Source organism: Cupressus sempervirens, chromosome 10, assembly GCF_028749045.1.
Source record: "Cupressus sempervirens isolate cs-2001-9-10 chromosome 10, ASM2874904v1, whole genome shotgun sequence".
Lineage (NCBI taxonomy): Eukaryota > Viridiplantae > Streptophyta > Pinopsida > Cupressales > Cupressaceae > Cupressus > Cupressus sempervirens.
This window is the reverse complement of record NC_143127.1, coordinates 221,278,154-221,297,150: the sequence shown is the minus strand read 5'-3', so window position 1 is coordinate 221,297,150 and position 18,997 is coordinate 221,278,154.

Below are 18,997 nucleotides of genomic sequence, written 5' to 3'. Positions count from 1 at the left end.
ATGACCTCTAGCTTACCTCTTAGATACATAAATGCATCCTTAGGTAATGGCTTGGTGAATATGTCTACAATATGTTCTTTTGTGTTTACATATTCCAATTTGACTTCTTTATCTTGCACCAATTCTCTTAAGAAGTGATATTTTATTGTAATATGCTTTTTCTTGGTATGCATCAATGGATTCTTTGATATATTGATTGAATTGGTGTTATCATAGTAGATGACTATTGAATCCTTGATCTCTATCTTCATTCTTGTTAGTAATTGTTTAAACCATACAATGTTAGAACAATTAACTGCTATTGCCACATATTCTACCTTTACTGTGGACTAAGAGATATAATTTTTTTTCTTGCTTGTCCAAGACACTAGTCTTTTACCAAGAAAGAATGCTCCACTACTAGTGCTCTTCTTTTCATCAATACTTCCTCCTCGATCAACATCATTGAACACCTTTAAGTCCAAATTGCCTCCATGTTAATTACATAATCCATAGTCTTTAGTACCTTTTAGATATCTCATGATTCTCTTGATTGCCATCATGTGATTTTCTCTAGTATTTTCTAAGAATCTTGCCACCATACCAACTGTTAATGCAATATCAAGCCTTTTATGCACTGCATACTATAATTTTCCAATCATTGATTTGTATGTGGTCTAATCTACCTCTTTAAAATCATCATTTTTGGAAAGTTTATGTCTAGTAGACATAGGGGTTCCAAGTGGTCTTGAGTCTTTAATTCCAAATTTCTTTAATATCTTCTTGATATACATAGATTGAGTAATGTATATACCATTTTTATTTTGCTGAATCTGTAATCTAGCAAAAAAATTTATCTCACCAAACATAGACATCTCAAATTCTTTACTCATTTCTTTTGAAAATTCCTTGCACAAGTCATCATTTCCTATGAATAAGGTATCATCAACAAATACTTCTGCCAACACAACCTTCTTCTTTGGTCCTTCTTTGATATACATACTGTTGTTATCATTTGTTCTTTAAAAGCCAATCTGTATCAAGTAATTATGAAGTCTTTCATACCAAACTTTGGGAGCTTGCTTGAGACCATATAGTGCCTTGTGTAATTTTTAGACCATGTCTCTTTTGGTAGGATCTACAAAACCTTCTGGTTGTTCAATGTAAACTTCCTCATCAAGAATTCCATTCAAGAATGTAGATTTAACATCCATTTGATACACTTTAAATCCTTTGTGTGTTACATATGCTATTAGAGTTCTAACACCTTCTAATCTTGCAACAGAATAAAAAGTTTCACCATAGTCAATACCTTCTTCTTGAGAATAGCCTTTGCACATGAATCTTACTTTTTTTCTAGAAACTTTTCCATCTTGATTTAGCTTGCTTTTGAACACCCATTTTGTGCCAATTACATTTTTATCCTTGGGTCTAGGAACAAGAGTCCAAGCTTTGTTCTTCTCTATTTTTTCTATTTGTTCATTCATTTCTTCAACCCAAGTTTTATTTTCCAAAGAATCTTTAACATTTCTACATTCAAATTTAGCAAGTAAACATGTACCTTTTAATTTTCTTCTTGTCATTGTTCCATCAGAATTATCTCTAATGATTTGATCAGTGCATGATGCCTTTTGACATATCTTTCTAACACAGGTTCTTTGGATTTGGAATGAGTTTCACTATGTTTATCATGAACTTTAGTATCTAGCTCAAGTCCCACTATCTATGACTCAAGTCCATTAGACTCAGTTTGAACTAGCTTGGTAGCCTTTATTTACAGCTTGGGTCCTTTAGACTGTGATTCAAGTTGCACTGTCTGCAACTTGGTAACTGTTGGAGATTTTAGGGACTTGAGAGGTGAAGCCTCCTTTCTCTTAGATAGATTCAAAAGAGTATTAGATTCATAGTAAACACATCTTTTGTATTCTTTTGGCTCTTTACTACTTTCTTCTTCACTCTTTTATGCAAACTCATCAATTCTCACATGTGCACTTTCTATGATTTTATGAGTAGACAAATTCAAACATTTGTATGCTTTACTTCTGTAGGAGTATCCTAGAAATATGCCTTCATCACCTTTGACATCAATTTTTATTTTTCTAGATTCTCTTAGGATATAATATTTACTACCAAATACTTTCAAGTAACTTACATTAGGTTTGTAACCATACCATAGTTGATAAGGAGTTTTGTTTGAATCTTTCTTTAGTTGTACTCTATTAAAGGTATGAACTGCACTACTGATAGCTTCCTTCTAGTATTTGATTACTACATTCTTTTCTATCATGAATACTCTTGCACAATTCATGATGGATCTATTTTTTCTTTCAGCAATACCATTCTGTTGAGGTGTACTAGGGGTTGATACTTGTCTTTTGCTCCCTCTTTCAATGTAGAAATTATTGAATTCATTGAAGATGAGTTCACCACCTTTTTCTGATCTTAAAAATTTTAATCTCTTTCTAGTTTCTTTTCCTACTCTTGCCAAATACCACTTAAACTTTTGAAAAGCTTCTATTTTTTCTTTTAAATACATTACTGTCATCATTATAGAATAATCATCAACAAAAAAAATGAAAAAAAATTCTCCACTGTAACTCTCTATTCCAATAGAGCTACATCATTCAATATGCACAAGTTCCAAGACTTCTTTTGACTGATAGTTCTTTCTTTTGAAATTAGTCTTTCCCATCTTACCAATTTGACAATTTTTGCATAGACCCATATCAAGTTTCTCCAAACTAGGAATACCACTTTCTCTTTTATGTTTTCTTATTTTAACAATATTATAAAAGTTTACATAACATAATCTTTTGTGCCATAACCAACCTTCTTCTACTTGAGCAATAAAACATGAACTTTCACTAAGATCAAGATAAAATAGATTACCTTTTGTTTGCTTGCTAGATCCAACTAGATTTCCTTTACCATCTAGTAGTTTGGCCTTTCCATCCATGAATTATACCTTGAATCTAATGTTATTCAATTGTGCCACACTAAGTAGATTATGCTTTAATCCTTCAACCCAATAGGCATTGTCACATACAAGTTCCTTAGTCAAAGAAATACATCCTTTTCCTTTTATGTTATAAGGTTCATTGTTTCCAAATCTCATACTACCTCCATCATAATATTCCATGTGTTCAAATTTTGTTTTGTTTCCAATCATATGATGTGAACAACCATTGTCAATAATCCATATATCATTTTTTCTAACATGAGAGATAAGTGTCATTTTATCTCCTTCATCATTAGATTCATCTTTTACTGCAATATATACCATTTCATCTTCACTGTTATCAGAATATTTAGCCATAAAACAAGATTTCTTACCTTTGTCCTTGTAGTTCTTGTAGATCTCAAAATCCTTCTTGCCTTTGTGCTTATTATTTTTCTTTTCATCTTTTTTTTCTCTATTTGGACACCTTGCAGTAATGGGACCAACTTCTTCACAAGAAAAGTAGATCAAAGGAACTTTACCTTTGTACTTTCCTTTTCCTTTAGAATACTTCCTTGCAAGTAGGGCTTCAACAACTTCAAGATCACTATCTGAAATCTTTTTTGTTTCTTCTTCTTCACTTCCTGATTGATAGAACTTTGATTTCTTACTCTTTTTCTTGAAAGAGAGTTTAGCTCCAAATGTAAACTCAATACCTTTTGAGCTAAACTCAATACCTTTTGAGCTAAGAAAATAGTTATCAAAGTCATCTAACTCAAAAGTTGAATCTTCCAACTAGAGCATCTAAAGATATTTTATTATTTGGATCACATATCATCTCTTGAATAGAAGACACTATGATTGCATAAATAGGAAGAAGAGTTCTAAGTACCTTACAACTTTTTTTCTTGAGTGTATCCTCCAAATGCCTTGATCATGCTCACACTTACTTTGATTCTTTCCACATATTTTGCACTGATCTTATCTTCTCTCATTTTTATCTAATCAAAATGACCTCTAAGACTTTCAACCTTAGCTCTTCTTATATTTTTGTCTCCTCCATAAATGTCTTTCAGTTTGGTCCACATTTCATGACCAGTTTTGCAATCTTTTACTTTATCAAATTCAACATAACTGAGAGCAAATGCAATATCAATCATCATGATGTTATGATTCTTCTTTTTAACAATATCTTCAACTAATAATGTTCCAGTGGGATTCTTGTATTCAACATCAAGATATTTGCAACCTAAATCACTAATGGTAGCCAAATGTAACCTCATAAGTCCTTGCCATGCTACAAAATCATCTTTTTTCAACTTGGGAATCTCTCTTCTGTAAGACATCTTGATCTTTAGCTTAGCTCCTTCAAACCTTCTCTGCAAGCACCAAAAGCTCTAATACCAATTTTTGGAAATATAAGAGGAGTAACTTTGGGGAGTAGTGAATTAGTTACTACAAAAATAAATCCCAAATCCCTTTGGATATCAATACAAAATAAACTCTAAAAACTAAATATTACTGATGCTCAACAATTATACATAAAATGTTGTAACTCGATAAATATTGAATATGCTCGATAAGTACTTAACATGAAAATATTTAGATGTTATTAGTGATTACCATTGCTTTAACTTAGTTGCACACACATAAAATAAAATAGCATGAACACATTTGACACTTGGATTTAACGTGGAAACCTAATTTGGAAAAAACCAATAATTACAACTAGTAACTATTTTCACTCTTCTAAAGTGAGCCCTATTAGGAGCCAACCTTATTAAAGGTTACAAAACACATTGTTAGGTGTGACCCTATTAAAGGATTTAATCACCCTGTTAGGAGTGTCCTTGTCAGAGGTCTTTAGACATTTCAATAAAACTGCCACCTTGTTAGAGGATTTGCAAGTAGCTATTAAGCCAACTCTATTAAGAGATTTAGATCACTGATACAATGGTTAGAGAGTAATAATGAGATTATCAAATTTATGATGCAACTAAATTGTTGATTATAGATCTTTGCTCTATCTTGTACTTGATCCTTCCTAATCGAATATATCTTTTTAGCTACACAAGGATATTCTTCTTATCCTTTTGATTTACTTCCTTACTACATCATTAGATCTTAAAAATCTTCCATGCTTTCACACTCTTACACACTTTCAAATTCTCAACATGACCTTATATCATTCATTTTTTCAAGTCAGTTCATATACAATTTAGAATAACTAATATTCATCTTCTCAATCGGCTATAACCAATAGATAAATCAATTAAACTCAATATGTCAAAATAGGAAAATCCTTCGTTAGCCAACCCTTCCTGGTAAACACTAACATGAAATTTTTTTTCGTATGTTAACCAAGTGAACTCGGTTAACACTGCATATTTGTGAAGATCCTTTGGTAACTGAGTGAGCTTAGTTAACACTGGTTCCATCCAACATTTCTTTCATTAATCAAGTGAGCTTAGTTAATGAGTATCTTTTATAAAATTTCCTTTGGCACTCAAGTGGACTCGGTAGACACTACCTTTTGAACTAGGCAAACACAGGAACACTTAGTAGACACAAAAAATTGTCTTCACTACTTGAGTGAGCTCAACATACACTGATTGATAATGATATGACATTTGGGTAACATCAAAGACAATACACAATTAATCAATTGTATTTAAGATGAAAGGAGGAGGAATTAAGGGAAATAGTCAAAAAAAAGGACAAGTAACAATCAAAGGAAATTAAAGAAACAAAAAGAGAGAAGGGAGCAACAGAGAGGACTCAAATAGACAACTTAACAAAATAAAATTTAATAGGCAACCTTTCAGCCAAAGAAATTGAGTAGCTAATAAGATCAACACTAGATCCTAACCCTCAAGAAGGATCTCAATAGTTTAATATTCCCTTAGAATCTTCAAAACAATGGGGAAACATTCCCATCAAAAATAAAGAAAAAATAGGGAGAAGAAGATCACATAAATTCTGGTAAACCCCAGATAACAAAAAAGACTTTTTCAAGGTATCAACCAATACTTGTAGATCAAGAATGAAATAAATAGTCAAAAGATAGTAGAAGAGGGAAACTTGGGAAAATTATTAAGGACATGCACTTTTGGAAGGAGTTTGGGAACCCAAGTAAAAAAGAAAGGATGGGTAAAGAAGATAGTGATAAACAAAAATCAAATAAAGGCAAAGAACTAGGCAGAAGGAAATTAATTCCAAAAGAGGTAGAATCCCTCTTGGAATAATTAGAAGTAGCCTCACCAATAGACCCAAAATATAACTAGAATAAACAAGAGGAAAAACATTTTTGGGAAAAATTTGGAGTAGTAGACATGACATAATTCAACAAAGAAATGCAAAAATTAGAGAAGACAAAGGACACAGAGGAAGAGGAAATAGATTATGACAAAAAAAACTTAGGGAGGCATATATTTCAAGAAATTAGAGAAGAGGAAGAAGCTTTAGAGGACATGGAAGCAACAACAGAATACAACATAGACAGAAATATTTATAACAAACTTGGCATATCAATTAATCAAGAAGGACTAAAAGGCCCAAAATGTGGCAAGCAAAAAAATAAGAGGGGGAGAAAGTCCTTGACGATTAAGGGCAATAATATGGAAAGAAGAAAAGAAAAGGAAGATAAGCAATATACTAAAAGCTGGGAAGGGGAAGTGCCTTCTTATAGGACAATGAGGATTACTATAGGGAACACTAGGGGAATGAATGTCCCTAGAAAAAGGTTCTTACTAAAGCACAATTTAACCTTCATTCAAGAGATAGAGTTGAATAAAGAAGATGGAGAAAAGATAAAACAAAAAATAGGCTATTGGAAAGTAGAACTAGTAGAATCCAATAGAGCTTTAGGAGGGACAGGAATCATTTGGAACCCCAGAAAGATAAACTTTGTAAGAAAAGTCTCAAAAAAAAATTGGATGGGGGAAAGGATACAAAGCTTCAATAGTGACGTACAATTGGCAATTATAAATTTTTATAGACCAATATAATTTGAAGACAAGAAAGAATTGTTGAATGAGGTCAACACTTATATGGAACTAAACCCTATAGATAATTTTTGCATAGGGGGAGATTTCAACGCAATACTCAATCTAGATGAAAACTATGGGGGCTCCTAATCTACCACATAAGTAATTTCAGATTTTGGAGAATGGATCAACAAGGATAGTTTACTGGATATTCCACCAATCAATGGTAATTTCACTTGGAATAATAGAAGAAAAGTTTTTTGCCACATTGTAGAAAGTCTAGATAGATCTTTTTTTAGAGGAGATCTAAGCACTATAAACATAGCTATCCACTCCTCTATTCTCCCCTTCACTAGATCAAATCACTTCACAGTCAGAACTAACTTTGAGGAGGCCCATAAGCATATAAGAAACCCATTCAAGTGAAAATAGATGTGGTTTATGGATAAAGAATTCATCGAAAATATAAGGAAATGTGGAAAGAAAGCAAGTTAGAAGGATCCAAAATATTGTGTTTCATTTCTAAGCTCAAACAACTCAAGGACAACATTCTAACATGGAATAAAGAACTTTTCTACAATATTTTTGAAGAAAAATTAGAAAAATAAGAAGAACTATAGCAATTAGAAAAAGATATTATTAGATATGGAATGAACAACAAAAGCTACAACAATTAAATTTAACCATTAGTGAAACAAGAAACCATTCTAGCAAAAGAAGAAATTTATTGGCATACAAAATCTAGAGAAAATTGGCTAGAAGATGGGGATCACAACACTAAATTATTTCACAATAGTATCATCAATAATAGAAACATAAATAAAATCTCAAAAATAAAAAACAACATAGGAACCCTTGAAGAAGACCTCAAAAAATTGCAAAAGTGTTTGTAAACTATTACAAAAATATATTTAACAATTGCAATAGCTCAAATTTAAAAGCTCAAAAAATAATAGAGAAATCTATACCAAAACTAATCACACCAGAAGAGAATAAATGGCTTGGAAAACCCTTCACAAAGGAGGAGGACAGAATAGACCCCTTCAACATGAACCCAAGAAAATCTCCCAGCCTAGATGACTTTCAAGCCTTCTTCTTCCAAAAATATTAGGATATTCTAGAAGACCTATGGAAACAATAGAAGCTTCCAATAATGTTGGTTCTCTTTTAACTAATATCAACAACTTCACAATAGTAATCCCAAAAAAAAAAATCATGGGGAACCAAGAGACTTTCACCTGATAGCCCTATGCAACACAATGTACAAAATATTAACAAGCTATTGTGAATAGGCTTTAAAAAGTCCTCCCAAAATTAAAATTAGAAGAGAAAATAAAGGTTTGTACCAAGAAGATCCATCCTAGATGAGATTATAATTATTCAAGAAATAATTCATTCAAAACAAATCAACAAGAATCCCTATACGCTAATGAAATTAGACATATAAATGGCTTATGACAAGGTAGATTGGAGATTCCTATGCAAAACATTAGAGGCATTTAGTTTCTTGCAACACTAGATAAACCTAATCTTCACTTGCATCGCCACCCCTAAAATCTCACTACTCATCAATGGAACCCCAAAAGGATTCTTTAATATATCAAGAGGAATAAGGCAAGGAGACCCCATATTACCCTTCTAATTTATCATAATGGTAGAAGCCTTTGAAATATCAATAAAAAAAGCATAAGAAGAATGGAAAATAAAAGGAATAATAATAACAAAAGACATCCAAAACATTTTACACTAAAAATTTGTAGATGACACAATCCTCCTAGGGAAAAGCTTAGAAGAGGAAGCCCAAAATTTGGTTGACCAGAGCAAGTAGAACAACAAAGATAAAGGAAATACTCTCAGCAATTCCAACTTATCAAATGTCCTGCCTTCCACTTTTTAAAGGGGTGAAAAAAAAATTGGATTGAAAAATCAAAAATTTCTTTTGGAAAGGGATAGATGATTTATTTTTATTTTTAAATCCTTAATTAAATGGGAAAACATCTACAAACTAAAGAAAATTGGTGGTCTTGGAATCAAGAATCTTAGTTGGTAAAATGAAGCTTTAGGTGCCAAATTAATTTAGGGAATGCACCAAGAAAAATAAACCACATGGGAAAAGATTCTAAACCAAAAATACCTAAATAGCTTTGACCCACTATCCATTTTCAAAACTAGGAACCCCCCAAAGGATTCATAACTTGGAACTGCATGATTCAATGCTACCAAATCATTAATAATAGTCTAACATAGGATATTGGGGAAGAAAAGGAAGCCTTCTTCGGGGAAGACTCATGGAACAGAGGAACACATTGTTCTATGGGGTGAACATATATACAACTATAAAAAAAATTAAAGTAATAGGGGCAGAGGAGATCTGGGAACAAAAATTAGTGAAAGAAACCAACCTATCAAAACAAGAGAAACAATCCTACATAAACTTCATTAACCTTAGACAAGTCAATCATAAAGGTAGGAAAGATAAATTGCTATGGGGAGCATCAATGAGTGGACAATATAGTGTCAAGAAAGGCTACAACTAGATTATTAGCTCCCAACAATGGGAAGAGATGAACATCCCCCTCAACCTATGTTGGGACCCATCATGTCTCCCAAAGGTGGGTATAGTTCTTTGGAAAACATCTCAACAAAGAATATTAACAATAGAAAAATCCCTAAAATGGGCTTTAGAGGCCTGACAAGTTGCCCACTCTATGAAAATGCCTCTGAAACAATAGAGCATTTGTTATACCAATGTCCCATCACTAAAAAATGCTAGCAATGGTTAAGCCAAAAGTTAAATTAGGCTATGGCACAACCAAACAACCTAGGGGAGCTTCTTACAAGCTGTCCCAACTTTGGGAAGAGAAGAATATACAATAAACTCTGGAATATCTCACCCTCAATTTTTCTATGGGAAATTTGGAAGGAAAGAAACTAGAGTTTATTTTACAATGAAAAACTTACATTCCTATCCCTATTAAATAAAATAAAAGCTAGTTTCATAGAAGTTATGAATAGCAATCTTAGGAACACAACCAAAGAAGAAGGAACATTCATAGATTGGGATGCAGAAATGTGCAAAAATTGGAGCAAATTAATTAATCCCCCATTGATATACCCTAAAAAGAACAAGCAAGCAAGAGAAGAATGCAAGTGGGAGCCCCATGATAGGTTGGACCAAACTAAACTTCAATGAAACTTCTCGTAGCAACCCAAGGAAAGCAAGCTTAGGTTGTATCATATCCTCAAACACAAGAATGGATTCTTAAGAGAGATAAAATACTTAAAGAAGTAACCAATAATATAGAAGAAATTGAAGCTTTGATACAAGGCTTAAATATTAGCTTAGGATTGGGGGTTAAAAATTTAATAGTTGAAGGAGACTCCCAACTAATCTTAAATGCAATTAGGAAATGAAAAATACCTAACTGGAAAATCAACTCAAACTTAGAATTTGAACTCACACTCTTAGATAAATTTGAGGAGACCAAAATACAACATATATATAGAGAAGGAAATAAACTAGTAGACTCCCTAGAAAATTTGGGAATAGATGGAGAAGACTGACTAATTAGGAGAAATAATTAAGGGAAAGTTATCCAAATCAAAACTAAAAAGGGTAGTAGATTTAGTCCACCTAGCACTTATTTCCTCTTTACCATCTTTATAACTCAAAATAAAAAACTTTCTTAAGTAAAGAAGACCAAAATTCAGTATTAAGGTTATAATCTAGAATAGGCATACTTAACATGTTTATGAAATGGACTAACAATTTTCAATGAGTTCGGAGATTTTGATTATAATAGGGATTTGAGAAAACCAACAAACTAGATCACAAAAGGAAGAGAAAATACAAGAATTGCAAAGTGCATCAAGGTTCCAATGAATGAAAACAAAACAACTCACAATCAAGAAGGGAATGCCCTTCAATAAAATATGTAAACTGGGGTATACCCCTTTTATTTTATAATATACAACATATGTCCTAGGCAAGACTAGAGGTTTTCTTCTTTATTCTTTCCTATCAGTGCTTGTTTTTTATTTTTAACTTCTATAGATAAAAATACCTTGGTCATTTACCAATTAAAAAAATTAAATAAAAAATTACTAATTTTAATATATTTTTTCACTGTAGTAGTTAAAGCATAGAATGTGACACATCTTTCAAATTTCAAAAATATTTTACAATTTGAAAGTTATAATTTTTTTAATCAGTATGTAAAACAACACTTTAAAGGTTTCTTCATTTAAAAACAAGTAATCATTACTTATTGAACTCATATTTGGACATCAATTATATCACTAGAAAGTTGATAACATCCTAAAGAAACCCTTTTTGTTTTAGCGAATTCAACAAGATTAAATTTTTTTAGGTATCTTCTAGGAGTTTGGAAGTCACCTAAACACTGCAAAATCATGTTATTAGAGTTGACTTTGTAGGCTTGGTTATTACCAAGCCTAATTTGATCTATAAACTCCTTGTTATGAATCACTTACAATTTTAAGATTCACTAGGATATAGATTTAATATAAAGATCGTAACTGACATTACTTGTGAACTGAGAAAATAATACATAGAAATACGAAAAATAACTAAGTAGAAAGAAACATGCATAAGAAACAACAAGAGACCAAGGCTTTGATTTTGGAGTTCACCAGATTCTGGCTACATCTCCAGATCTACAAACTCACAAGATTGATGCCATTACTATGATGCAAAAACCATACATCACCATGGTCTTCCATGGAGTTACAATTTTCTATTCACTTCCACACTATGATGACAAGAACTTACTAGCAACATGTTCATGCCTAGAACCTTCAGCAATAAAACTACAACTCTCTCTCAATGGGCATTAAGCCATTACAATAATGACTAAAAGGTTGGGAGAATTTTCTTAAAGAATTTCATTAAGTTCTTATCGCATTCATGAGACCACTTAGCTCTCTAATTCTTCGCAAAAAAGTTTAACTCTAAATTTCTCCCCAAATCTAATTTCTAGGATTCAAAGACTTCTCCAAGTCTCATTCCAGGCTCTTGTTCCTTTACAAAGAAATATCCCCTTTTATACAAGATAATTTCCTTATTTGGTTCAAAACCAATTAACCAAATAATAATTACAAAGCCCCATTTGAAATAACAAAATAACCCCTTTAAAATATTTGTTTGATTTTTAAAAAAGACTCATAATGCTTAAACCTTTAATACACACATTTTAATTTATTTAAATAGAGGTATTATTTTAACAAACTTAACAAAGTTTATTTTTACTTCTCCTAAGTTTGTGGGCACATATCTATCTTGTTTATTATTTTAAAACAAATAAAATATTCTTTTTAATAGGCCATGAGTGGGGCTTGGGTTGGCCCTACACCTCATGTTCCTTTGTCTTATCAGTTGTATAAGACAAAATTCAAATGCCGTCGAACATTTCCTAGGTGACTTGAATGGTGTAATAGTGGAGAGGTGAAATTGAAAGTGGGAGGTTCGATGTTTTACTCCTAAAAACTCCTTTTTTAAAATTTGATTGACTGCTAGTCACATCTATCTATGAGAACATCATGTTTTCCCTATCATGTTGACATCATCAATTTATTTTTTTATTGTAAAACTTCATTTGGCCATAACTTTTGCATACAAATTCGGATTTTGTCCATTCAAAATGCATTGGAAAGCTCTGGATGAGGTCTTCAATTTAAGACCCCTTGTTGACCACTTTTGAGATGGTCAAATTTCACCATTTTGGTCAACCCCTGGTTCACTAGTTTGACCCAAACTTTTACCAAGCATATCTTGAGCAAATAAACTCTTTTTGACACACTTTAATTTGTGTCGAGAATGGTGTGCCATGCTCTATGCACTAATGCCAATCTTTGGAGATTCTGAGTGGGTTAAATATTTGATATCTTCAAGACCCACCTGGATCATAATTAGATACCAGATATATCAGGTACTAGATATATTGGGTATCTAAAATATGAAATACCCAATATCTTGGAGCCCAAACTAATGAAAAGGATAGACATGGAGTTAGAGGATGTGTATTCAATTTTAATGAGAAATATATATTCTCCTATGCATGATCCATGTGATTTAGATTCTATTTCTTAATTATGTGTCTCTTTGGTTGTTATAAATTAGACAAATCAACATTACTATATAGTCTTTTGGTTCTCTTTTAATTACAAATTATTGTATAAATATTTAACATATATAGTTTATAGGATATATTATATTATATTATATTATATTATATTACATTATGTTATATTACATTATATAACTTATGTAATCATATGTTATCATGGAATGGGTCAAAAGGGGCTCAAGGATACCCGATGACTCCTTTGGACCTATTCTATGATAACATATGTGCCTAGGTGTTGTAAGACTCCTATAGACATATTATATTTATTCTAATTATTTTAAAAGTGTGATAGAGTATCCAATGACCCATTTCATGATAATATATGTCCCTAAGGGTCATAGGAACCCTAAGAGCTCATATGTTGTCAATGAATGGGTCAAAAGGGTTCATACAGTATCTTATGGCCCCTTACAACTCATTCCATGATAATAGGTTTCCCTAGTGGTCCTAGGATCCTTACGAGTTCATATGTTGTTATAGAATGGGTTGAAAGGGGTCATAGGGTATCTTATAACCCCTTTTGATCCATTGCATGATAACATATGTCCATAGTGGTCCTAGGATCCCTAGAAGTTTATATTTTTTCATTGAATGGGTTGAAAGGGGCCATAGGACACCCTGTGATCCCTTTTGACCCATCATATGATACCATATGTCCCTAGGTGTCATAGAACCCCTAGGGACATATTATATTTATTCTAATTGGTCGAAAGAGGTCATAGGGTAGCATATATACCCTTTTGACCCATTTTATGATTACAAATGTCCCTACTTGTCCTAGGACCCCTAGAAGTTTATATATTATCATCGAATGGGTTGAAAGGGGTCATAGGGTATCTTATGACCCCTAGAAGTTCATATATTGTCATTGATTGGGTCAAAAGGGGCCATAGAGTACCCTATAACCCCTTTTGACCCATTATATGATAACATATTTTCCTAGGGGTTCATATGTTGTTATTGAATGGGTTGAAAGAGGTCGTATGATACCCTATGACATATTTTGACCTATTCTATGATAACACATATCCCTTGGTGTCCTAAGACTCCTAAGAGTTCATAGGTTGTCATCGAATGGGTTGAAAGGGGTTGTAGGATATCCTATGACCCATTTTGACCTACTCTATAATAACATATGTTCCTAGGTGTTGTAGGACCCTGAGGGACATATTATATTTTCTCTAGTTGATCAAAAGGGATCATAGGTTATCCTATGACCCCTTTTGACCCATTTTATGATAACATGTTTCCTAAGGGGCCCTAGGGTCCTAAGACACCTACAAGTTTATATGTTATCATCATATAGATCAAAAGGGGTCATAGGTATCCTATGACCCCTTGTGGACCATTCCAAGATAATAGATGTCCCTAGGTGTCCTACGACCCCTAAGAGTTCATATGTTTTCATAAAATAGAACAAAAGGGGTCATAAGGTATCCTATGACCCCTTTTGACCCATTCCATGATGACATATATCCATAGTGGCCTAGAAGTTCATATGTTGTTGTAAAATGAGTTGAAAGGGGCCATAGGATACCCTATGATCATTTTTGACCCATTTTATGATAAAAATGTGTCCCTAAGTATCGTAGAACACATTAGAGTTCATATGTTGTCATTGAATGGGTCAAAATGGGCCTTAAGATACCCTATGAACCCTTTTGTGTCATATATGATAAGAAATGTCCCTAGGGGTCATAGGACCCATATGAGTTTATATATTTTCATCAAATGGTTCAAAAGGGACCATAGGGTATCGTATGACCCTGTTTGACCTCTTCTATGATAACATATGTCCCTATGTTTCCTAGAACCCCTAGAAGTTTATATATTGTCATTGAATGGGTTTAAAGGAGTGACAGGGTATCCTATGACCCTTTTTGATCAATTCTATGATAACATATGTCCCTAGGGCTCATAGAACCTTGAGGATTTCATATATTATCATTGAATGGGGTGAAAGGGACCATAGGGTTTTGTATGACCACTTTTGACCCATTCTATGATAAAATATGTTCCTAAGGGTGTTTAGATCCCTATTATTTCATATGTTGTCAAGGAATGGGTCGAAGGGCATCATAGGGTATCATATGATCCCTTTCAACCCATTCTATGATAGCATATATCCCCAGTGGTCGTAGGATCCCTATGAGTTCATATTTTGTCATCAAATGGGTTTAAAGGGGTGATAGGATATCTTATGACCCCTTTTGTCCCATTATATGATAGCATGTATCCCTAGGTGTTGTAGGACCCTTAGGGACATATTATATTTATTATAATCGATAGAATTGGGTTATAGGGTATCCTATGTCCCCTTTTGAGGCAATCCATGATAACATGTGTCCCAATTTTCTATGTTGTCATCAAATTAGTTGAAAGGAGACATCAAATATCCTATGACTCCCTTTTCACCCATTCTATGATAACATATGTTTGTAAGGGTTGTAGGTCCCCTAGAGACATATTATATTTATTCTAATTACTTGAGATGGGTCTTAAGGTTCCCTATTACCCTTTTTGACCCATTCTATGATAACATATATCCCTAGTGGTCCTAGAAAATCTAGGGACATATTTTATTTATTATAATCAATCAAAAGGGCTCATAGGGTTTCCTATGACTCTTTTTGACCCATTCCATTATAACATATTATCGAGCTATCATTTTGTATGATGCTTAACGATAGGAATCCTTTCAAACTCCTCTCTTGAAAAGCTAATCTAGGATCAACTCCAAGGTTCCAAGTAATCTTGTGACCTACTAGAATCTACTCAGTAGAAGATAAATTTATTTTTTCACAAGGAGGCCTTTGCTGGTTCTGACCAATTTTGGATAAGATGTTGAATCTTCTTGCTATCTCACAACAAGTAACCACACAAAACAAAATATATTTTTGTATTTTTTTTTTGTTTATAATGAATGTAGTTTTAACTATGAAACTATATGAATTCCTAATTTAACCAAGTGTTTGTAAAAGAAAATAAAAAAGATAAGGTAATAAGAAGTTAAAGAAAATAACTTGAAAAGTAAATTCATAATGGACATAAGACATGGAAATAACACATCTATGAATTAAGCCTCTAAAAAGATCGATGGGTAACCAATAAAAATAGGAGCAACATTTCTTCAATTCCACTTATGCAATCATTGATGGAAATTTAGTAACTATAAGATGTTTCACTTTTCATCAAATTGCAAGGCCATGGAAAGTGTGCTTATGGGAGACAAAAAGCTATGCAGGAACAATATGGTTATCTCTTCTCCAACTAAGTACATCAATAGAATCTATAAACATGTGGAAAATACCCAAACTAAAATATTGCACAATCAAAATAACACAATAAAACTTCTAGCTCCATTACACTCCATGAACATACATTCACAAAATATAACACACTCAGGAAAGAATAACTACACTCTGAATGAGAGCACCAAAAGCATATATTATTGCATAAAAATAAAAACCAAAAATACATATTATATTCCTAAATTTATAAGAAACTCTTTCCTTAATTTGTGTTGAGAGTGAGAGATCTCTTTATGAAAACATATGCTTCTAATAAAACAAATCTATTTATGCATAAATTGACTCCCTATCTAGTGCTAAGGACTCCACCCTTGTTTATATCATTTAATGGGTGCATGATCCTTTACATGTCTTAAAGAAGAAGAAATCATGATAAAATAAGAAGAAGAAAGCCATTAGATGATGTAAGTGTCTCCAGAGATGCCCAAAATAGAAACTCCACCTTCTCTAGTTGTTTGTAAGAGTTAAATTGTCGTCAAAATGCATTTCAATTGCATGGAAAGCACTAAATTTGGAACTAGTAGTTAATTGTTGTCACACATTTGAACTATTCAAAAAATTTCTATATAACTTCAAAGAAGCACACCTTGGGAGAAGTTCACCTTGTGCACCTTAGGAGAAGTGCACCTTTGGAGACAAGTTCAAAAAATGCAAAATTTTACCAAGTGTCAAAACTGAAATTCTAGCTTCTGGGTTTTGTTCCCCTTCATACCAGAACTATGTCTAGGTATTTGCTCTTGAATTTATCTATAATCTTAATAACTCAGGTTGCATCTAGGAAATCTAAAGCTTAATATTTATATTTTACCTTTTTTTGATAATTGCCCACCTCTATGCGAGTCTCCACAAAGTATCCCAATTTCACATCTAATTCTAGCAATTCCTCTTCAATCTTAAATGCTTGTCTAATATCCTCATCAGTGGAAGCTTCTTCAAAATTCTTACATAATTGTTCTACAACTACTTGCATAATCATAAGTCAATCCCTTGACTCATGTTCAAAAATGTGCAAGCAACCATTGTTGTAATGTCTCTCTACTTCCAAAATCTGCTCTTAGGTTTGATCCGTGAGCTTATGAATATCCAAATGTTATGTCTCCATTACTTTATTTCCATCCATAATCCTCTCAATCCATTCATCTATTTTATCTAACTCATCTTTCATATATACATCCATCAACATTCGATACCTTTGACCTTTTATTGATTGTAATGTTCGAAGGTCATTTTCCCAAGTGTGTAACTCATCCATTAACCCAAAATCCTCTTTCAAAATAGCAACCATTTTATCTACATTACTCTACATGTGGTGTAGTAATTTAAGATTTCCTTGTATGATTTTCACACATTTTTCTTCAAAAATTTCTCACCATTGCCAACAAGCCTTCAAAAATGGATCTAATTATAAAGTCTCCTTATCTGTCTTATCTAGTGCTGCACCTCAAGTCTCCTCAAGATTTTTAGGATCCAATGGACCAAATAATTCATTCTACTTTCAAAGGTTTAACAATTCAAACTCATCCTCTTCTAAATTCTTAAACACTTCTTTGATCCCTATAGTAACCATTAGTTTGGCAATATCCACACTAGGTTTTCCAAGCAAGACCTCCTTGATTTGATAATCTTTTGGAGTCAAATCCTCAATATCTACATGTAGAGGAGGGATATAAACATGGGTGAAAGAGCCCTAATTTTGATCACTCATAATAAAGGCAAATGTTCATGCATCACCAACAGGTGGCTCAAGTTTGTTGAGAGCCTCGACTAATTCTCTCATTCCCTCTTCCTCAATATAATACAACTACCTTTTTTGTCTAACCATCACCTCTTTTATCAACCATCTTAGAGTATCTTCCATCAAAGATTTATCCTTAGATGAAGAGGGAGCTTGTACCACTAGGTCTTTCCCTTATCACTCCTCTCTGGAGTCTTCTCCTTTTGTGAGAGATCCACATTAGGCATCTTTATGTCTGTTGAGTCCATAGTCCTCACCTCTATATATTGGAAGGTCTATTGAGGTTCTTCATATATTTTATCCTCCTCTAATACTTCATCGATGGGTATTTTTTGTGGCCCTTCTTCTTGTTCAACTTGTTCCTATTCTTCATTAACTAGAGGGAGAGGAGTAATTAAACCTTTATTCATGTAAGATAAAGATTGATTTGGTGATGGTGGATTAATTAAAGGTCCTTGTGGCTGAGGAAAAAATTGACTCCAATCCTCTTTTTAAGGTTGATTTTTTGGGGTATTCCTTATCTTGTCACCTACCAACTCATTTCCTATAAGCATGAAATCAAAATCTGACATCTTAAACACATCACCCCCTTGGTCCTCTTTCTCATCAATTCATTGTTGTAACTCATCCTCTGAAGTTGTAGCCTGAATAGGTTTTGTAGGAATGGATGGTGGTGATATAGTGGAGTTTCTTCTCCATTCTACCTCTACAGCCCTAGCAAGGCAAGTCCTCTGACTTAGGGGAAGGTTATCCTCTTCATCTTCATCATCCTCTTCTTCCTATTCTAGAATAACTTCTAGGACTGATGGAAAAGGAGTAACCTTTATTATCACCTTTTGTATCCTTGTCCTTTTAATCATAGTTTTCATCTTTCTTTTCTTGGTAGCCGATGGAGAGGCTTC